The sequence below is a fragment of the Gekko japonicus genome, unplaced genomic scaffold (genome assembly GCF_001447785.1).
Source record: "Gekko japonicus isolate JY-2015 unplaced genomic scaffold, Gekko_japonicus_V1.1 scaffold550, whole genome shotgun sequence".
NCBI lineage: Eukaryota > Metazoa > Chordata > Lepidosauria > Squamata > Gekkonidae > Gekko > Gekko japonicus.
In genome coordinates this window covers 62424-86484 of record NW_015167070.1, presented here as the reverse complement: position 1 = coordinate 86484, position 24061 = coordinate 62424, and positions in this window count along the sequence as shown.

Sequence of the window (24061 nt, the reverse complement as noted above, 5' to 3'; positions counted from 1 at the left end):
TGATTGGACTTCACTCCATTCCACACCTCAAACTCCCCCCCCCCGCAAGACAGTTGGAATTGTCAGTTGCATATGGGACCTGGTGTATTCTGAGGTAAAATATGTCCTCACTCACAACACATCACTTCCCCTTCAAAAGAAACAAACCCAATAACACAATCATGCCACACCACAAAAAAGACAGATCACACCACAAGCAGAATACCACAAGGCAAAAAATGATAGGAAAAGGTGCCAGCAGTCACCCCATTACTGCCACAAATATGTACCTGAGAGCGCTTCAGAGGATGGTGTGCAGGTCCCAGGTTCATGTTCAAAAAGCTGCCTGGGGGATTATGGACCATTCACAGGCTTTCAACCTTAACATACCTCACAGGGTAGTTGTGCGGATCATATGGGGGAGAGGAGAATGATGTCAGCTGCTTTCGTTCCCATTGCAGGGAAAGACTGCCCTTTCCCTAGGCAGAGGCTGTGGGGGGATGTAAACCTGAAGACAGACAGGCAGATAAATGTAGGCTGAAACCAGCCATTCCCTCATGGGGGAACCACTGTTGCCAAAATACAGCTGAGGGTTGGAGATCACTCAGAATTACAACTGCTCTCCAGATGGCATTGATCAGTTCCCCTGGAGACAATGGTGGACTCTGTGTCCTTATAACTTGCTGAGTTGGCCCCCCTATGACAGCCAAGGTTTTTTTTTTTTACCATTATATTTATTGATTTTCATAGTTCGTACAACGAAAAGCAAAACACACAAACAGACCGACAACACAAAAAAAGAGCAAAAGGAAAAAAAAAGAAAAAGGAAAAAAATTGTAGATAACAATGTAGATAACAATTAAACAATATTTCCTTTGGCAGATATCTTCATATAAGTTTGAATCAACTCCTATCGCTCCAACGTATGTGCCTGTTCTAATCACAAATCCCATATTTTGATTTTTTCAACCAGTTATGAAATCTCCACCAGTATTTACCAAATTCCTCCATATTCTTTTCTTCAATAATATAGGTTAATCTTTCCATTTCTGCTATATCTAAAACTTTGTAAATAATCTCCTCTTTGGAGGGAATCTTGTCCTCCTTCCATCTTTTAGCGAAAACAATTCTTGCTGCCGTTAACATTTGCATTAAAAAGTAGACTTCACTATTTGAAAACATCTCAGGTACCATATTCAACAAGAAACATTCTGGGGTTAAAGGAACGTTTTTACCCAAAATTTCATCCACCATTTCTTTCACTGCCAACCAAAATCTTTTAGTGACACCACATGTCCACCAAACGTGGAAAAAGGTACCAATACAATATCTACATTTCCAACATTCTTGTCCTAATTTTCCGTTAAATTTGTTTAATCTGGCTGGTGAAATATGCCATCTATAAAACATCTTTACAACATTTTCCTTTAATGCGCTTGATCTCAGAAACTTTATATTTTCTCCAGGTGGGGGCTGGAGATCACTCAGAATTACAACTGCTCTCCAGACTGCATTGATCCGTTCCCCTGGAGAAAATGGTGGATTCTGTGTCCTTATACCCTGCTGAGGTTGCCATGGCAAATTGATTCTGAGTGCCCACGGCCTTGGCACTCTTCCAGAGCCTCTTTCTAGCACTCATTGTATTTATTTCCACAATGGGCCTTATTACTAGTAACTAAATAAAAATAAAAGGTTAGAATGGCTAGTAGCAGGACTGCAACTGTGCTCTCTGTGTAATCCACTTGCAAGGGGTTACACCACGTTGATATCACACTGACAGCATAGTGATACACTGCAAGTATATCTGCAAAGGGATTTGTGTGTGAAGCTGCCAGTGTTTAAAGTGGACACTTTAGCTGTCCTTTTAGCATCATTTTGATCTGCAGCAAATACCAGGTGACGTGATTTACCTCCATGCCATGAAAAGCTTCAGCTGATCATTTCCACAAACTGAGCCTCTATTTAAAGGGACAGGACATTTTCCTCCCATCCAAATGGCAACATGGGGGATCGTTTCTTCACTGTGCATATGTACTGCTAGCAACTGTTGAGGGACAGAAAGCTGTTGAGGCAATAGACAGAGGCTAGTACAGGGGAAGCATGGAAAAGCATTTTCAGCAGTGCAAGTTTAAGGCAGGGTATCCTCCCTCTCTTGCTACCTCTGTGCAGGGCACTGTCTTTGCAAACACCAGTTGAAGGACTTGAGACTTCTATTTGGTGTTAGTGTCCTGAGAAGGAATATGTGTCAGCAGGGCTATTTTGGGGCAGGAACGCACAGGAACGGAGTTCCATCTGGCTCCTGAGTTGGCCATGCACAGCAGGAACTCATTAGGATTGGCTACATTAGGGGTGTGTGGCCTAACATGCAAAGGAGTTCCTGCTACAAAAAAAGCCCCTGGGTTTTGACAACAAACAAGGTAAACAGAATAAGAAGCAAAAGGTGGGTGTGGCTGGATGAGCACACTTCTGGTAACACAGGGGTGTGGCCTCATATGCTAATGAGCTGCGCTGTCAGGGGTGTGGCCTCATATGCTAATATGTTCCTGATGTTGGGTGTGGCCAATTACGCTAATGAGTTCCTGCTTAGCTTTTTCTACAAAAAAAGCCCTGTGTGTCAGGATTTGGAGCACAGTGGTATTAGAACTTAGAAATATACCACAGCAATGTTTGTTCTCTTTCTTGGCTGTTTATATAAAGTGCCCCTCTTTTGTTTGATGTCTGCATTTTCAGCAAAGCCCCACCTCCCCAGGTGCAATTTTGAAGTGTGCTCAGTATGAGGCAAAAAAGATTTTCCCCAACGCTATGCACCCGATTACCTAAGACAAGACTGGACAGGACAGAATACTTGGGAGATCTATATTTGGGGTGAGGAGTGGAAGCTGGAAATGTTTAGGATACTAACTAAGCTCCATGTCTCCCCCAACACAGCTTGGATGTTACTTAATTATATGGCATTGCCAAGGTTATACATGTGTGGCACTGGGTTATCTCCATATGCACTATTGTATTTTTTAGTTATGCCAGCACAGGGTTTAGTCATTCAAAAACAGGGTTTAATATTGCTTCCTCATTTTTTTTAACTTTACTTACCTAGGATATATATAGAAATACAAATACACACACACACTATATAACAATCAACTGATTAGTGGTCTATAGCACACATTTGTTAAGATTCAAATATCACACACCCATCTATAGAAAGATTAGCTTGCTCATAGATGGTATGCAGCTGGAAAATTTCTGTTCTAAACATACTTATTACAGATGAGCCTCTGGTGTTCTCACTGCAATATTTTTAATTTAAGGCAGTGTCATTTCTGAGCTGTGTAGCTTGGGGTATAGTGTGAAGACTAGATTGATACTTATAAATGATTCTCTACACAGTACCTAAATAAAAACATGCAGCTTCAACACCAGCACTGAAATCCTCATATACATTTAATTTTAATGCAACTACTGTAATGGAAAATATAATCTAGAGGGGAGAAGGTGCAAGCATTTAGATAGGAGGCATGTAGCACTCCAGTAATTGTGTTCAGCATTCTACAGCTGTGTTGCATTGCCTTCTTAACTGGAAGCAAAGAAAGCAAGGAAGAAAGAAATTCCAAAGAACAGGGATTAATGCCCTAGGTTTGTTTCACATCAGCACTGGTTGTCCACTTTATTTGAAATATCAGTGCCACTAACCATTTATTTCACTCAAATAAAGGCAAGCAACACAGGAAGGAACACACACTTTTCTTTTAACTTGTACTTTCTTTGTACTATAGGTACAAAAACATCTGCATTTCATAATATCAACTAGCATTTCAGTGGCTTAAAATGAGACAATAGACAAATGTAGATTGTCCTTTATTCTCTGAGGAGAAAGTTAATACTATAGCTAAATATAGTCATAAACCATACCTGAATCCATAATACACAAAAATACATGCAGCGGCAAATATTTACAGCATACCTCTCCCTATCCCTGTGATGGCGGGGGCGGACTTACATGCACACATTGTAACAAATGGTGCTATTTAGTATCTTATGACAGAACACATGGTTCGCATGTATCCCAGGGTCCAATTCCTGGCATCCTCGTTACAGAATGCCAGGTGTTGAGAGCTGCTCCTAATCAGTATAGCCAATGTGCTGCTGGAAAGAATAAGGGTGTGACTCGGTATGAGGCAGCTTCACATATTAATATCTGTGTTATCCCTCCCTTCCACAATTGTGGGGAAACAATCGATTTTACTTAAATTGAAGGACCAAGAAAAATATGACTAGACATTTCATTCTGTGTTTGATAAAAGGCTGCTCTTCCTCAGAGCTCTGGATTTTGTTTATCATCTATAGGTATTGGACAACTTTCATGTAAAATGACCCAAACAACTGATGAACAAACCTACTCCTCAGTTCAAATAGCAATTTGATTGCAAATGGAGAAAAGCACCTTCCAATGCCTAAAACAATGGCCCCGGTCACACGAAAGGTTGTGGGCTGGGAGAGGGACAGATAGGGGGCACAGCAAATGGGCGCGATCCCACCGCAACATCTGGGAAACGTTGCGCACCCATCCCCAATCTGGCCCTTCCGGCCGAAAACCCGCATCAAAAATACACCACTTCCAGAGGAGGTCTTACTGGAATGGCCGGAGCAAGCACGGCTGTGGGATCGCCGGCGCGTCCTTCTGCTGGCACATCCCCGCCTCCTGGCCGAACTGTGCATGCTCACACATGCGCAGTTCGGCAGCCTCCCGTCGCTTTCTCCCTGGTCTCCCCGGCATCTGATCATGCCGGAGAGCAATTGCGCAGCGGCTCACGGGATCTGTATGATCCCGCCGCCGCGTCTCTATTTTGGTGCGGCTTTCAAAAGCCGCACTTTGCCTGTCCTTCCCCCCACCCCCGTGTGGCAGGGACCAATGTTCACTTTTTAACCCAAGGCTGCTGTAAACTGTATTGTCTATACCTGGAGATGCCAGCCTCCAAGTGAGGCCTAGGGATCTCCCAGAATTAAAGCCTATTTCCAGACTACAGAGGAGGAGGAGAGATTGGATTTATACCCCCCCTTCACTCAGAGTCTCAGAGTGGCTTACAAACTCCTTTCCCTTCCCCTCCCCACAACAGACACCTTGTGTGGTAGGTGAGGCTGAGAGAGCTCTTTCCAGATCTGTCATTGAGAGAACAGCTCTGACAGAACTATGGCTTGCTCAAGGTCATCCAGCAGCTGCAAGTGGAGGAGTGGGGGAAACAAACCTAGTTCTCCCAGATTAGAGTCCGCACATTTAACCACTACACCAAGCTGGCTCTCAGTTTCCCTTGAGAAAATGGATGTTTTGGAGGGTGGAGGGTGAGAAAATGGATGTTTTGGATGGCATTGTGCTCCACTTAGGTCCCTGTCTACCCCAGACTCCACCCCCTAATATACGGGAATTTCCAAACTGGAGTTGGCAACCCTGCTCCTGCCTCCCATTGGTGGCCAGGGAGGACCTGTTAACCCTAATACATATGCTCATATTGTTTTCCTGTGGGTGTCTTTTTTATTCTCCTCATGTGTCCCAGCTCCCCAACACATCTGAGAGATGGGAACTGTAGTAGATTTTAGGGAAGACAAGGAGAAAAACTTACATAATAAATGTATGGAATTCACTGACAGATTATGACCACTAGCTGAGATGGATGGTTTTAAAAGGGGAATTAGACAAATTCATAAAATATAGCCATATTTTAGAGGCAGCATGTCTATTAATACCAAGTGCTAGGGTGTAAACAAGATCTATTGACTTCACATCCTGCATGTGCTGATTTTTCTATTTTTAATATGTTTAGATATCCTAGGCCCTGTTCATACGAGACGTTTTGGGCTGGGAGAGGGACAGATCAGGGCCACAGCAAACGGGTGCAATCCCACAGCAACATCTGGGCATCATGCTGCGCCGGTTCCTAGCCCGTTCCCAATCCGCCCCTTCCGGCCAAAACTCGCAGCAAAAAAGAGTTTTGCGCCCCGGGCATACTGCACATGCTCGAGCATGCGCAGTTTGGCAGCCTCCCCCTCCCACTTGTCTCTTCCTCCCTGGCATCTAATCGTGCCAGGGAGCAACGGCGCCACGGCTCAGGGGATCGTGGGATCCCACCGCGGTGTCTCTTTTTTGGTGCGGCTTTTAAAAGCCGCACTTCAGCCAGTGTTTTCCCTGCCGTGTGGCAGGGGCCATAGAGTATTAAAAATGGACCAACAAGCAAAGGCAGATGATCTCCAGCAGCAGCATGATCAGGTTGGACCTGTCATTTACAGCGCAATCCTAAACAGAGTAGCAACTGTCTAAAGCCACTATAGTCAATGGGCTTCACTTTGGTTGAGGTGGCTCTGAGCAGGAGTTTTCTCTATCATGTGGAGGAGGTCTGAAGGATGCGCAAGCCCATCCAGGAATCACAGACTGATCAAGAATTAGAGAAATAATTATATCAATTCAATAGATGGTCTAGATGTAAGGAATCAGATTGTCAATCCACTTGTATTGTTTTTCTCTGAGGATTCAGATACCTCCAAGACAGGCTGTGCAAAACCCCATAATACTCTAAACTGCTTGTAGTAAAGCTGTAGGCTTCCTACATCAGTTTCCATAGAAACAGCCAGACTTGCAGAATTAGATTCTTATAGTACTGCATGTGGAATAGCTGGATGATGTACTTTTACCGGCAGGATAGTAAAACAAGACTAACTTTCTGTGTTTCAAATATTTATTATCTTAATGTTGAAACCAAGAGAGTATTTCTAGGAAGAAAGATATACCTCAAAGTGACGAAGCATGGATCAAGGAGCACTATTGATCACTGTGTGAGGTGCAATGCAATCTTCTGGTAATACTTTTTAGAATACTACTGACTACATAATTTTGCCTAAAGGTTTTTGATGTAGGTGGGGTTTTTTAAAAAAATTCCATACTACTGTGGTCTCTGTAATTTCTCTAGAATTGTGCCAACAATACAGAAACAAAAAGATCATTTCAAACAAGAAGCAATCTGGGAATCTTTTTAAAAAAGTATAAAAGATTTCTTGTTCTGCTCTTCAGTACAGTTCTTGTCATCAGCTGGTGATCACCCATGAGAGCCTCAGGCTGAATTTTATTGATGATTTACTCTGAAAGATGCAAAGTTGCAAGAATATGTTAAGACAATGATCACACACATACACGCATTGAATTCATTACACAGAAATTCTGCAGAAAAATGTTCTTCCAGCATAAATAACCTGTTCACTGTTGTTTTGAAGATACTACTTTTGACATTATATAAAAATAAAGGATAAATGCAATGTTTTTTAAAAGTGAACACTGTGATTCTTCAGAAGAAAGAGAAAAATACTGCCTCTGTTCTCTGCTTTTATCCTATTTACAGTGCAACCTGAAGCAGAAGTAAGACCATTCTGTGCCCATTAACTTCAGCTAACTTAGAGGGTAACTCTGCTTAGGTGTCAGACCCCACAGCAAACAATGAAGTACACACTTGCAGGAAGGTTTTACTTTATTGAAGCCATGAAGCACTTGAACAGAAGCACTGTTCAGAATAACGAGAACTCAAAGAGCTGGAAAGGTTAAAGCAAGTTCATAATCAATACAGCCAATAAGCGTAGTTCCCGCGCACTCCCAAAGGGTTTCTTGCACGCCTAATCCTTGGGAAAGCAATGGCCACCTTATTATAAATAAGCATACACTTTCTCACAGTCTCTACTAATTAAAGACAAAGCAAAGCTCTCTTGCACTTCCAGCTGTGGCCTTGGCTAGATAACATTACATCAAAGCATGGCTGGTGTATACGGCAAGGAATGTAGAGCTACTGGGGAGATGTGCGCATGACAAGCTGAGCGCATCTATGAAGGGGGGGGGAAGATGCATATAGAACCATATAGACAAGGATGAACTTTTGGCAGCTAGCTGACATACTGCCCCCTCGAAAACCAGCTTCCCTCCCCACCCAAGGGCAATCTCCCAGTCATTCCGGGAGATTTCCCGGTTTCTCCGGAGCATGTGAGTTGCTTGAATATCCCCTCCTTCCACCCACTCAAGGTGCTGGGGCCCAAAGTCTTTCCATTCAACCAGATAAAACACTTTGCCACGTTTCAACTTAGAGTCCAAGATACGAGAGATTTCGTAATGTTCTTGTCCATCCACTAGGATGGGGGGTGGAGGCGGCCGTTCTCCCCGCCATTTGCAGGACCCATTGTCTTTTTTCAAAAGGCTGAAATGAAATACAGAATACAAGGACCTTAAATTTTTAGGCAATTCAACATCTACAGCAACCTCATTGATAATTTTCCGGACTTTGAAAGGCCCTATGAATTTCCACCCCAACTTTCTACTAGGACGTAACAACTTGATGTTTTTAGTAGACACATACACCATATCCCCAGGCCGTAGAGCCCAACCCTCCACCCTTCCTCTGTCGGCCTGTTTCTTGTAAGCTGCCTTAGCAGCATCCAAAGTCTTGCACAGGAGAGGCCATGCCGCTTGCAACTGTTTACACCAAGAGCTGGCATCTCCTGGTCCCAATTCTGTTCCCCCATTCAGGAAAGGCAGAGGTGGACTGTCATAACCATATATTGCCTTGAATGGGGACATTCCGATGGATGCATGGCAAGTGTTATTGTAGCAGTATTTGGCAAGTGGCAATAAATCATACCAATCATCTTGTTGATAGTTCGTGAAGCACCAAAGATATTGCTCCAGGGTCTGGTTCACCCGTTCTGTTTGTCCATCAGTCTCAGGGTGGTAAGCACTGCTTAGACCCTTTTTGACCCCATAAGGTTCATCAATTCGGTCCGGAATTTGGAAACGAATTGGGTCCCTCTGTTGGAGACCACCTTGCTAGGTAGCATATGTAGCTGGACAACATGAGTCAGGAACGCTTTGGCCAAGGATTTAGCCGTTGGCAGCGAAACAAAAGGAATGAAGTGTGCCTGTTTTGAAAATAAGTCCACCACCACCCAAATCACTGTCTTGGTTTTGCTGGGAGGTAAATCCATTATAAAATCCATGGAGATGACCTCCCACGGTCAGTTAGGGGTGGGAAGAGGGTGCAATAGTCCCGGTGCCTTCCGCCCCCGTGGTTTACTCATCGCACAAATTTGACAGGTGTGCACAAATGCTGAAAGGTCTTTGCGCATGCGAGGCCACCAGAATTGTCTTTGCAGCAACTGTAGGGATTTAACAAACCCTGAGTGCCCAGCCATTTTTGAGCCATGCACTGACGTCATAACATCCCCCCTTATGGAGACTGGTACATATAGATTGCAGTCTTTGTACCAACAACCATCGGTTCCCTGTTGACAATCTCCAACCCCCTCCAGCACATCTTTGTCCTCATCGGAAAACACTGCCTTAAACTGCTTCTCCCAAGCAGTCCCATGAGAAGACAGGGGGGGAGGTGGAAGGGAGGCGGGGATTTTGGCCACTTGGCCGCGAGTGGTGACCGCACCTCCCAGTTGGGCGGGAGTGAACACTGAGTCTAAGATGATGTCACATTGACTGGCGTGTTGAGGGAGGCGTGACAGACCGTCAGCCAGCGAGTTAGCTGATCCAGGGAAATGGTGGAGTGTGAAGTGGAACTTGGAGAAAACGTCAGCCCACCTCAATTGTTTGACGTTCAGGCTCCGGGGCGTTTTTAAAGTTTCAAGGTTTTTGTGATCAGTCCAAATGGCACCCTCGCCCCCTCCAGCCAATGCCTCCATGTCGAAAGAGCTAATTTGATAGACCCTGCCTCCTTCTCCCACACGGACCAGTGTCTTTCAGAGTCAGTGAAATTTTTAGAGACATAAGCCAGGGGGTGAAGTAGCCCATCCTCCCCTTCCTGTTGGATCGCCCCTCCCATTGCTACATCCGACGCGTCAGTCTGTACAATGAACTTTTTCATTTCATCAGGGTGTGCTAAGACCGGTTCTGACGTGAGTAATGCTTTTAAGCGCATGAACGCTTCTTGGCATTCATTCGACCAGGTGAACTGCGCGCTGGGTTTGGTGGCGTCAGGCCCCTTCCCTTTAGTTTTTAATAAGTCAGTGAGGGGGAGGCTAATTTGTGCAAAGTTAGGTCAAAATGCATGGTAAAAATTGGCGAATCCTAAGAAGGATTGTAATTGCCTCTGAGTCCATGGGGCCTCCCACCCTAACACGTCCCGCACCTTCCCTGGGTCCATTTCGAGGCCAGCTGCCGAGATGCGGTAGCCTAAAAAGTCAATGTGTGTCTTATGGAACTCGCACTTGGAATGTTTTGCAAACAGTTTGTGCTTGTGCAACATACGTAGGATCTCTCTCACCGATTTCACGTGGGAGGAGAGGTCGGGGGAGTAAATAAGAATGTCATCAAGGTAAACAAACACCCCCTTAAACAAATGTTTGTGAAGGACTTCGTTGATTAAGTTCACGAAGACCCCCAGGGCCCCTTGAAGCCCGAAGGGCATCACCAGGTACTCAAACTGCCCCAACGGAGTGTTGAAGGTGGTTTTCGCTTCATCGCCTTCCTTTATGCGCACTCAAAAATAAGCATCCCGCAAATCAAGTTTTGAAAAGATTTTCCCCTTTGCCACCTCTGCCAGCAAGTCTTTAATCAGGGGCATCGGATAAGCGTTCGTGGCGGACACTGCATTTAAACCCCGGTAATCCGTGCAGAGTCTCAGCCCACCATCAGTAACTGACCATTTTTTTCTATCTTGCTATGAAGTTTCCTGACAGTGAATTTAATTATGAAAAGGAAAATGTGAGTGAGAAGTGACATACTGGATACTGGACATACATTGGAGCTGTTACGTGACAACTTAATCACATGTTCATAACCATTAGGGCCTGATTCATCTAACTTGGCTATGCTAGTGAGTAAATAACATGAAAACTCTATTAGAGTACTGCTGACCAATCTCAATGTAGGAATATTTTTAAAAGTATGGTACAAAGATCACACAAAATGTGTACCCAGCTAACTCACATTACTTTGAAGCAGATCCATAGCCACCAGGAGGTTGGGGGTAACATTCCCTCCCCAAATATGCCATCCTCCATTCTGAATCCCTGGATTTCATTTTTTTTAAGTAAATATTTTGCTGTAACGATATAAGCCTGGAAGGTTCTGCCTTCATTTCTCTCTCCCTCCACCTAATTTTTACATGCCCCCCCAATGACTTTTATTTTCAAATCTTGGTCTCAGCTCCATCTCATCCCTATCCTGCTTGGTAATTTGGAATGTACTTAATAGTATTAGACTGCAGTCAGACGTGCCACTTAGTGTGCTCAGGAAGTGTTCCTGATTTCATCCAGTGTTATTTGACACAGAGACATTTAATCAGAGATCCCAGCATAATCCATTTTGTCGCAGTCTCAGCCCATCATTGAACGATCAGACAGCATGGTCAGGCAAGGCATTTTTTCCTTGCTGTCTTTTGAGCATGTACATAACCAAGGAAGTGAACCCCTGTGCAAAGATATTTCCATGCAGGGTTTTTGTGCATGCACTTTCCCGCTTCCTAGAGTCAACTCTCCACTTTGACAGCTCACCAATCCTTCTGTGGAGCACTTTGATCTCTTTGGTTCATACTGAACCACGGTTGCCTGATAGAGATCACTCCTTTTCCCACTCATTTTCAAATGTAGCCTATAGATGGAGATGATTATGCAGTTATGTGCATATCACCAAGTGAACACAAAAAATTGCACCAAGTCAGGATGGAATGAACAGACCATCCCAATCGCTTGAGAGCATGTTTGAGCCATGGCCCATCAGCCATTTTAGGACCGGAGCTTCCCTGGTGTCTTTTAACTCCGATTCAGGGGTGGGACAGAATGGGGTGCCAAAGACTGCAAAACCTTTCACAGATGTTGCTGTCTGAACATGCACTTTAGATCCATCAGGCATCCACAGCTATATCAGATCAAATCACACATCTAATCACAGCCTTATAGTAGCAAATCTTTGTAACTACATATGGTTGACTCCTCCACCAGGACCAAGCAATGGATGGCCCTCACCTTGTGCAAAGTTGGCAGGAGCTGCCACAGTCTATTCTTCATCAAATTGGAGAATTGCCCTGCAAAAAATTAGAATTTTGAAAGTGCTACCTAATAACAAGCATGGAAAATTCAGATTTTGCTCCTTAGGCTGTGATCAGATATGCTGTTTGATCTGGTGTCATTGCTGTTCCTTTCCAGATTTAAAATGCACATCCAGACAGCAACATCTGTCTTCTGTTCCCCAGTCGTGGGCACCCTGTTCTGACGTGTCTTCGAGCTGGAGTTATTTGGCACTGGGGAATGTCCAGTCCTTCCTGGTGCATGTGGTTTCACCCCGTATTTCTGGATGTCTTATCAATCCATCGTGCTCTCAAGTTGCTTGGGAAATCTTCTGGTTTGGGTTTTTTTTTAAGCAGTTAGCGAGGTGTGCATAACTGCATATTCACACCCCTCCTTCCCTCCCCCCCCACTTTTCAAAACTGTGGCCCCAGTCACACAGAGAATTAGCCGCACGATAGGGACAGCTGCCATGCGGATTATACAGGCATGATCACACATGAACATCTGGCAAGTGTCCCGCACCTGTAGGCAACCTGTGGTGCCTGGCTGAAGAAGCGGAGTTAAAAGATAGTAGGGAAAGTGCAGTATTTTCCGGAAAATGCACGGCATGGGCAGGCATTCGATTGCGGAAACACTGGTATCCTGTAGCATCCAGTGCCCGTCTGTGTCCCATCTTACACCGGATGTTCTGTTTAAGCCTCCGTGGTATGCACACAAACATGGAGCTGTGCATGCCCACTGTTCTATGGATTCACTTCCGTGGTCATGCTCAGGCAGGACCTCCGGCTGGGAAAAAAATTCCCTATGAGGTCAGGAAGCAGCAGCTTGCGATTGCCGTGTGTGTGATCATGCCATGCCGCTTCTTCTCCCCCCCTTTGCCACACTTCACTGTCAATGTGTCATCGCAGCTGGGGGCATGTGTGCGGAGCATCAGGGGAAACGTCTGATTGTGATACCGTGCTTCATTTTGCTCCAGAGGGAAAAAGCCTCACTCCCCCCCCCCCCGGATTATCTCGCTTGTGTGACTGGGGCCTGTGTTTTCTTTTTTTAAAAACTTCCAAAGAAAGATGCCTGTGTACTTTTTTCTGTGCTTTCCAGCCACAGGGTGGGGAAGGGGTTAATTGAAAGGATTAGTTTTTTTCCAGACAGGGAGGGAGGGGTGCAGTCTGAGAACGATGCCCGTGACTCCAGTTTCACTCCAAGCTTTTAAATAAAAACACCAGCAGCACACAGTACACAGGATGAGACTTCTCTGTTCTCTCCCCCGGCTTTGAAATATCTGAAATGTTGAATTTATCAAAAACAGTTTCAAAAACACTTCCTTCACACTGAACTACATATCTCAGCAGCCTCCTCCAGGAATCCCATTGGCCACCAACTGCCACAATTCTGTCAGGAGTTTGGAGCACTGTTTCCCATAACCATTTATGCACATACTCAAAAGATAAAAGGTTAAAAAAACTGCCCGACTGCCCCAATCCATGGCTGCCCCATCTGATCAATCAACCACAGGGTGAAAGTGCATTAAAGCGGGTTAAGGGGGGAGGTCTGATCAAAACACCATCACAAAAAATTGGTTTAATTAGAAGTGGGGCCACACTGGATCAAACTGCACATTTGGTCGCAGCCTTAATCTGCAGTGTTTTGACTCAGAGAAATTTAAATCTCTGCCTTCAAGCAAATATTTGTGGTTGCACTGAGTAGTTTAAGAAGGTTAATTATTTTCAAAAGTGTTTTTTAAACAGATATTTGGTTTGAAATGATAATGGTTCAGTAATGAGGAAAAAACCTTCTCCTCTGAAAAAGAATTTCAGCAGAGCAGGATTAATTAATAAATGATTGTCCATAGCCTGATAAAAAGTATGTTTACCTTGTTTTGCTTTCATCTTTATTTCATCCTCAAATATTACTAAGGGACTAGTGGTGCCATTTTAAACTTGTTTACTTGGACTGAACAGCTCTTGAAGTCAATCACACCAACCCAGTGAGGCCTGTACAACCTTTGACCCATCAATCAACCATCTGAGTCTCTCTTACACATGTTCACACAAAACCCAACTAAGTTAAAGCAGCAGTTTTTGCTACCTGACTGGGGTTACAAAAAGGGAAGCTGGTAAACACTTGGGAAGGCAGAACAAGTTTGGCTTATTTGCACAGGCCTGAGGCATGGAGCTTGGAATATGCATCAAATCCATTTCAAGATTCTAGCTATGCAGATTTGAGATAACAGGAAAAATGAGGGAAAGCGTGGAGCCAGGCAGGGTGGTAGGGCTGCCACCCTCCAGGTGATTCCTGGAGATCTGCTGTTACCATCGATCTCCAGATGACCAAGATCAATTCCCCTGGAGAAAATGGCTGCTTTGGAGGGTGGACTGTATTACTTTATATCCTGCTGATATTATTCCCTTCCCCAAACCCCACCCTCCCCATGCTCCACCCCCCCAAATCACCAGGCATTCCCCGACCCAGAACTGGCAACCCTACAAGGCGGGCATGGGAGAGCGGCTGCTCCCCCATCACCAACTTGAGCCAGGAGGGTGGTTAAGTTGAGCCATACTAGGTGGGCAGGAGCAGACCAGGAGATGCCTCCCCCATTATACTTTTAAAAGAGGCAAGAGATGCAGTTGGCTGGCTGGGCAATAGGTCATCCAGACTGAGCAGGCTGTGCCTTACCTGTGCAGGCATTTGCACTGTGCTGCCAAACCATTCAGCCTCCCATTGGCATCAGGCTGGAACTAGCTGGTCACTTTGGTTTTGAGCAGGAATTCTTAGGATCTCCTCAAACTGGCACTAGGGTGGATTGTGGAGAGGATGCCATTCATGCTGAGCATCAACTAAACCATTAGTTGTCAGGATCGCCTGATGTGAGAGGTGGGGATAAGGCTTGGTTTCCCTGAGCGCACTTAATGTGCAGGTGAGCATAAACAAAGTCAGCAGTAGTACTGGCCACGTTTGGAGCCAGGGGGGTGGTGTCCCAAATTAGGGTAGCTTGTTGGTTATCTAGCTGCAAACTGTCTTTCATAGATAAAGTGTATCTATTGTGATGCAGAGCAGACATTTAATTAATATAGTCTTAGTTTTACCCCCACAAATAACGGTGTCCTCATTTGGGAGAATGCTGGTATGAAACCTTCACTGCCTGCAAAGAAATTGTAATTTAAAATACTAATTGAGTGCCATTAAGTCACAACTGACTTATGGTGACGCCCATGAGGTTTTCAAGGCAAGAGATGAGCAGAGGTGATTTGCCATTACCTTCCTCTGCATAGCAGCCCTGCTCTTCCTTGGAAGTCTCCCATCCAAGTAGTGACCTGAAATGGTGCTAGTCCAAAATTTCCTCTATAAAACCACTAGGGTCAGAGTGCCAGTCACCATCCTTCAACAGTACTGGTCAAAAATAGCTACCCTTCTCTTTTTCTGTGAATAAACATTATTTTGAATTATAAAATAAAATCAGCAGTAGCAACATGTAAGGTCCTTTTGTACACAAGTACCACTGGATTAAGAAGTACGTGCCTTTCTTCTAAGAAAACTTGTCAAGGACTGGGGTTTAAATCAAATATCTATTAACAGAGTTGATTTTTTCCCCTGCACTTACTACCAGTAACAATTGCTTCCAGAATGTTGAGTGTTGATATGTACTGAGCAAATAAAAAAAGTAATATCCATCAGACAAAATTATATTTTTCATCTGTACAGTTTCATAATTAAGAGAAATGAAAAATGAATATATCATTTGACATATTTAAAATAATGGATTTAGGCTCCGGTCACACGGCAAAGTTGCTGCAGGAGAGGCATGGATGGTGGGCGGATTCTCTGGGCACGATCACACCCCAACATCTGGGAAGTGGAGCACACTGATGGCTTACCACCGAAAATGCGCATTAAAAAAGTAGTACCTCCAAAGTACTGGTAAATGGTTTGCCACGGGCTGCCTCCAGACTCCCGCGGTGTGATCGCACCGGCGCACAGCTTTCCCCTTCAGCCCCTCGTTTATGCACTAGCACCGAGGGAAGTACCCGTGGTGTGCCGCTGGCACATCTGATCGTGTAATTGCGGATCAAACTGTGCCATGCCTCCCCCCCACAATATCCGGCCGGTGTGACCGGGGCCTTAGACAAGTTAATAGTATACCTTTATGACAAGTTCAAGAAGTAAATAAAAAAGTCAGAACTAATTTAGTTTGTTGTTATTGCTGGTGTAAACTAATCAGATATAACATGCTTCTCCATGTCAACTCAAGACTTGATTGTGAAGATCCTATAGGACTCATTTTGTTTGAATTATTCTGTAATGTATTACAAGACTGTCCTTCCTTCCTTCCTTCCTTCCTTCCTTCCTTCCTTCCTTCCTTCCTTCCTTCCTTCCTTCCTTCCTTCCTTCCTTCCTTCCAGCATTCAGTAGACTGTCCTCCTTCCTTCCTTCCTTCCTTCCTTCCTTCCTTCCTTCCTTCCTTCCTTCTTGCAGTCACCCATTATATATTGGTTGAACAGAAGAATGGCTCAGTAACATTACAAATAAATTCTGGGTAATTTCAGGGCAGTCCTTTCATGTGTGTTGGTTTAACAACTCCTGGAACTGAATATCTCACATGAGTTTATATATACTATCTTTTTTTCGACTTCATACTCACTTTAATTTAAATAGGAGGGGAAAATCCTCCTTGTTTCTGTCCTTCTTTGGGTTTCCCTCTGTTCTCTTCTGTCTTTGACGCTCTGTCTCTATAATTATCTATTAAATTCTCTAACTACTCCTTCTGAGAAATTTATAGCCTTTATAGCCCCTCATTTAACTTCTTTTGACTGTATTTTTCAGCTACTCTGACATCTTCTAGTGTTTGGTGTCACATCTCAGTGTCATCTCTCAAGGTTACACCATGTTTTCAGACTGACTGTACTTTCAGTTGCAGTTCTGTCACACATCTCCTTTCCCCTAAATGACAGATCCACCTCCACATACTATCCTCCATGTTCTTCAGCAGCTAACATATTCCATAGTGCCAAACACATCAAAATACCAGAAATGTTCCATACATATTGAAGATTATCTAGACTTGTTCATTACAAATACAAAGTAATTAAAGTATTTTTATTTGATTTTACCCAGAAATACAGGATATGTAAAATGTATACCTGGCCTTCAAATAGCTTTGGGGATCTTACAAAAATATAAAAACACACACACTAATCAGGTAAAAATGAGCAGTTAAAAACTCTATGCAGGGGTGAGTTCCTCATGGCCGATGAGCTTTTGGCGGAGTTTCTCCTCTTGGATGCCCATCACAAACCAGTCGAGGAGGGCGTCACCAAGGCCAATTTGCGAAGGTCCACCACAAAGTCAGCAGCCATCTCGTTGGACTTTTGCTGGCACATGTAGAAGTCTACACAGCATGCCACCTTGGTTGGCTGAGGCGCGAAATGGTCAGTGAGTGCCTTGATGAGTGCATCGTAAGTGGCTGCCTCAAGCGTGGTGGGTGTGATGAGACCCTGGACTAGCCTCAAGGTTGCAATCCCACAGGAACTGAGCAGGAGAGCCTTCTTCTTCTCTTCACCCTCAATGTCTTGGAACAGTACAAAGTACTTGAGCCACTCCACCCAGGTCTCCCAAAGTTCTGGGTGAGCAGGGTCAAATTCTGGCAGATGTCCTGGAGCAGCAGTCATGGTCTCAGTTGCGATGCAAAGCGCGTGGCACTTGAGCTCAATGCACGATGTGGTGCAGATGGGCACTGGGCTGCCTCAACAATATCGCACCTTCATCACCACTGTTAAATAGTGGGTTCCATGGATGAGCAGGCTCGAGTCTAGTGATCAGCTCAACTTTATTTGTGATTTCAGCAAGGGCAAGAAAAGATTCCAGAGCCTCAGCTCTGTTAAATAGCATGCAATTGCCACACGCAAACACACTCCACTCCCAGTGATAGGCTATTTACATAACATTACTACTAGATTGGTTACCTTCAGAATCCTGGTAGGCTATTGTTCTTGTGCTCCAAGCTCAGCCAGTTTCTGGGGTGATTCAATCAGGGATGATTCAATCCCAATACAGAACAGTTTCAATGTTGTTTCACCCTCAGACATTTGACTGCAGTACTTAGGCAATAATTCAGGATCAAGTTGGCTGTTTCTGGAGTTTTATAAAGGACAGTTATAGCAAAATATTATCAACATGTTGATGACACCCAGCTCCATGTTAGAGTAAATGCAACTGCATGCTTTGGGCACTGGAGGGTCCTATGTTTCTTCACAGGGCCAGTAAAACGGAGCTCTTCCACCAGGCTTTCGATTAGGGTGCTGCCTTTTAATATCGTGGCCCTGGCCCCGACAGCAGCACTAATTTAACAACTAACAGCCTGGCAAGAACCCAGAGTATGGTGGTAGCTGACCTTCGGATGCTGAGAGAACGCGGCCATCTTTTATTAATATTTATGTTCCTCAGAATCTAAATTTTATATGCTATGGTTTTAATTTAACTTTTGTGTCTTAATATATTTTGTTGTTTTAATATTTATATATATCCTGTAAGCTGCCCTGAGCCTGCCATGGAGGGGAGGGTGGGATACAAATTAAATAAATAAAAAATAAAATAAATTATGTACTGGAATCAGAATGTGTGTGTTCTCTCCTTAAGAAAAAAGGGGTGTGCCTCTTGTCCAAAAGTAAGCTGAGAGTTCCTTTTTGCACTCTGACTCCTTTTCTTCCCATGTCTTTGTTTTCTCTCTTTTCCTGTTTGTTTTCCTAGCAGGATGTCCCTCTGAGTCTCCCCTGTGAGAGGCCATGCTGGGCAAGCTCAGGCATGCATACTTGCATTCACGCAGCCAGCCATGAGGGGCTGTCTGTACGAAAAATAATATACTAAACATGGATAGCGCAGTGGATGTGAACCTACTTCAGTAAAATAATTTTTAATTGCTTCTGTCTTGCATGTTTGCCGTGTTCCCACCCACACTTCATTGATGTGTACCTCTGCTAACTGTATAAAAAATCATCAACGGCCAGTACTCCAGATCAACACATGGATCAGATCAACACACGGCCGGGAGGGCGAGGTAGAAATTTAATAATTCAAACCAAATCACATTTAATGGTGTCATACAGCTATGAAAAGGATATTGGAGAAAGGATGGTGTGTAGGATTCCTGCCCCTCATGCCTGTCCAGGAATGAGGGGGAAACCTACACTCTACAATAACTTAAACAATAATCCAGAAAGGTATGCTACCCTCTCTGGATTTCAGAACAAAAGCCACCAGAACCTTTTTTAACTAGAGTCTCCTTCCAGCCCAAGAGCAAGGTTCAGACTCTTAACTGGCCTCTGGGACTTTACACATTAGCACCTCTATCTAGAGATGCAACTTAATCTTACATAGGTAGCATGTGGCCAGCTAGGCACAGGAAAATAGCCTTAGGATCCAGGTACAACAATACAGACAAGTTAGAAACCAGGATAAGTTTATTCAGCGCAGAACTTAGCAATTAGACTACAAGGATTTCAAAACAAGAAAACTTATGGCTCTTGGCCCTCACTAAACATTAAAGAGATCTACATAATTATCAGAGATGATCTATAGTCCAAGATTGTTCATTGTTATTGTCCAGGTACCCCCAAGGGGGTTTGAGGAGGAACACCCCTCCTTGCCTTCATGTGCTCTAAAGCACAAGGGGATCCTTTGTCCTCCAACAGACCACATGGAAGGACAGCATTTCCGATGCACAGAACACAGAGCAGCAGAGAGAGCAGGAAGAGAACTGAACTCTCTTCCAAGGGATCAGACAGTTAAAAACCCCAATCTAGTCACAAATTAGCTCTGGCCAGGAGCCAATTGGAGTAGACATAGGAGTGTCCAATTGTTGAGTTGCCATGGGTGCAACATCTGAATGGCCAGAGCTCTGAAGGCCACACCTGCAGTCATGTGACCCCCAGATTCCAACCACTCCTCCATGCTGTATGTGACATGGGCCATGCAGCCTTAAAGCAGGTGCCTTGAAGTCTAGCTCTTCCACTTAGAGGTGTGAAGAATGTGTGGTTATATGGCATGGCAATGGGCTTCTCTGACCAAATGTTCAAGCCATTTGGCTTCAACAGGAAATCAACACAGCAGGTTATTCAGCAAGACATTCCAGGGGGAGGCAGGAACCTTTAGAAATCAATATTTCTATACAGATGGGTCTTTGAGAGCTTCCATACTTCAGATCACAAACTGATGAATCATACTCTCCAGCAGAGGCTTTTTGTGAACAGTGTTTTTAAAAAGACCAGAACTCTCACAGTGCAGTTCCTGTGACCCCCTAGTTGTCAGACCCCAAGTCCAGTTACACTCAACAACTCTCTCTTGGCAGTGATAAGTTTATTGAAGATGTATGCAAGATCCATAAAGGCACTGTGTTAGAACTGAGTACTTTTGGCAGGTACAAGCTTAATATAGAGAATTCAAATTAAAGCCCCTTCCTTCCCCCATGCATATGTCACATTCACACCACACCTAACGCTGCCATCCCAACCAAGTGAAAGATAATATGCTTTGGTTACCTGCAGCTCAAGTTGGTACAGAGGAAATCTCAAGGATACCTTTCCCTGGGAAATGAAAAGGAGGGAAAGGAGGCACACCTTGTGAAGTAAGTTATGACTTCTAAAAGCAAAGGTTCCATTCTCTCATTCACACAACCCCCCTCCCTGCAGGAATTCCCTCTCCCCAATAACTATGGCAACCAAAGCAAGCAAAGCAAAGCATGGCTTGACACTAGTACAGTTTCCAGATGTTTCAACAACAGTTGAGGGTCAGCAGCCTCAAATGTCATTTATATACTTTTATTTTATTTTATTTTTGGCCCCCTTGTAGGGGATTTTTTTATTTGAATTTTCTAAAAACTACAACGAAATTAGGGAGGGGATCTACAACTATGGGAGAAAGTAAATAAAACCCACTAAAAACCCAAGAGTTGGAGATCTTACATTGCTTATAAAAGTATTAGCTCAACAATATAAAAATTGCTTTTCTTGACATCGAGAGTGGTCAATCATCAGTATTTCTCTTTTCTTTCCTGTTACAAATCTAACTGCCAATCCTCTAAAAATGGAAGAAGAATTTATGGGACCTTGGAGGGCTTGGAGCCATTTAAACCACCACTGCTTTATGTTCCCTTTGGCTTTCTGTTGGGATCAGAAAACAGAGGTTTAAATGGCCCTGCTTTCTGCTCCCAACTAAAAGCTATGGGGAGCAGGAAGCAGGGTTTAAACGGTTCCTGTTTTTAAATGGCCCTGCTTCCTGGAAAAAGCCTCATGGAGCAGAAAGGAGGGTTTAAATGAAAGTGGTGAAAAGCTTTCCTGCGGGCACTTCAACCCCACCTTTCTGCTGGCTGTGGCTCACAGCAACCAGCAGAAAGGTGGGAAGGGAGTCCCTTCCCGGGAGGTCTCCCCCCTTTCTTCTGGCCACAGCCAGCAGAAAAGTGGAGGAAGTCCATTTCTGGGAGATCTCCCCCCTTTCTGCCACAACCAGCAGAAAGGTGCGAGGGAAATCCCTTCATAGGGGATCTTCCCTCTTTCTGCCTTCTGCTGCTTTTCAGGCTGTCTTGTGCAGTCCTTTTAAAGTTTAAGGGACTGCAGAAGACAGCCAGAAACAGCTGCACATCGGGAGTGCCTCCCTCCTGCACAGCTTTTTTCCGTGCTGTTTTGCAGTCTCTTTAAACTTTAAAGTAACTGCACAAGACAGCCTGAAAGAACTGAGTGGCGGCTGCTGCTCAGCTGTTTTTTGGGCTTTCTGCAAATCCCACTGAAAGGGACTGTGGTCCCTTTCAATGGGGTTTGCAGGGCCACAAACTGCAAAAACCAGTTCCGTTCATAAACAAGCCTACCAGTTTGGGGTTTATTTCGTGGTTCAGCCATGAACCACAAACTGAACTGCCTTTTCCCAGTTCATGCCCTTCCCTACTTCTGTGTCATTCTAGTATGCTGTTTAAAATGTCTGTAGTGCTTCCAATGGTGCCACTCCCCCCCCCCCCGCACCACTTTTTTTCACTGCATGGTCTTTACCATCACATGCTTCCAGTAACTATGTTCCTCTGCGCTACCAAGAAATGAGCCAGGAGACACACTCCAGCCAATACCAGGGTTCTGCTATTGTTCTAAATGCTGTATACAGGGGAACATAAGCTAGCACAAGAGTGAGCCCGGGTGCACTGTTTCCTCCAGGAATGGAGGAAGTCCTATCTTATGGGCCACTGCCCTGGTATAATGGCTGCCATGCATGTCAAAATCTACTGAAAATAGGAAGGCAAATTTGGATGCCAGATATAAAATTTAGCACAGTAAGCTCTTTTCTTGCAATTGCTTTTTCTTCTCTATCAAGCTGCTGAAGAAGAAGCCAACCACAAATTCTCTTAAATCTCTTCTAAATCCTTCTACACAGAGTGTGATGAAGAGCCAAGATACCAGGTCTGTTTCTAAACCGGCTTTATCAGGCCCACCTTTACTCTGCATTACCAGTCCTTAAGTTTGTGGGAAAAGTTTTTCCTTTCAACCTTCTTCCCTCATTGAGTTCCCAGGGCTCTGGCGTCCTCTCTTCTCAAGAGATAAACACTCTGAATTTAAAGATGCCAGTAAGATTGCAGAGAAAATATTGTACATCATTTGTTTCCTTTACCAAACAGCAGAAAAGTCCCCCCTTCTTGCAAACCAGTTACAGTTTCTCATTTTTCTTTCCTTCAGTGCAGCATTACTTTGGTTTATTAGCAAAAGCATCTGTTATGAGTACCTTAAGAATGATTTTTTTTTAAAAAAAAATGCTACCCTAAAGTGGCATGTGGGTGACCTGAGGTTCAATGATTGTGATAATATTAGCAAAATCTCTTCCATGTTCTGCTACCAACAAATTCCAAATTCCGCAAATTTTATTTATTAATTAGGAACTGTATCTATCATCTTTTCAAAGACCTGCTTGAGACTGGTGACAAGGTAAAAATAATTCAATAAAATCATATAAGTAAAACTAAAAAAACCCCAATCAGGGCATAAACAGCATAAAACCCTACACAGAGGCCTACAATTATATTCCTAGAACTGCCCTATGGCTAGAAACAAACTTTTTAAAACTTCGTTTAAAAAGATGGAATCCCTGGGTAAAAGTCTGGGTAAAAATAAGTAATTAGCCTGGTGCCTAAATAAGAGTAAGGTAGGTGTCTCAGATTTTGGAAAACTGCATGGATGGAGGGGGGAGAATGTATTCAGCAGACAGCTTGGTTTTATAGAATCTTGGGTAAAGAAATACAGGGTGCGTTCACACGGGGCGTTTCAGCCGGCATAAACTGCACCGGTTCCAATCGGTGCAGTTTATGACGGCTGAAAAACGATCACACTACCTCCCTCAAAGCACAGCACATAGCTATATTCCCGTTCACACTCCCGACGCGCAGCAGCACGCATCGGCGGGTTTTTTATTTTTTCGCAGTTTGCGCATGCGCATGAGCACTCATCCGCAAAATGTGAAAATCTACATTCGCACATGCGCAAAGCCACCGGGGCGAATCACAACCTTGGCATGACGCTTCCGCAGAGTTCTGGGATTTAACTCACATACCTGTATCAATCCGCAGGAGCTGTCCACTCCTGGTTTTCCCACTCTTATCTGACACTTGCACTGAGAGAGCAACATGACCCCTCAGGAGCAGTGTTTGGTGGCATTTATGACAGCCCAGATCTTCCTCTTGGTGGCCTGTCACCTGCTCTGCAGGCTCAGAGGCATTAGAGTAAGGAGGCTGATGGTGGTCAGACATTACCTCATGCACAGGAGAGCCAGAGTGAGGAACTTTGTCCTAACAGAGTCCCTCAACATGGCATATCTCCTGACACTGGCTGAGCAGCGGGCCCCACATAGGTGGTGGGTCTATCCTTGCTCAGTGGAGCTCTGGCACGTCTATGCCAGAGTCATATGGGATGACGAAAAGTGGCTGGAACAATTTAGGATGAGTATGGCAACCTTCACGTGGCTGGTGGACTCTCTGAGGCCACATCTGCAATGTGAAGGAACCGTTATGAGGGACCCCATTCCAGTG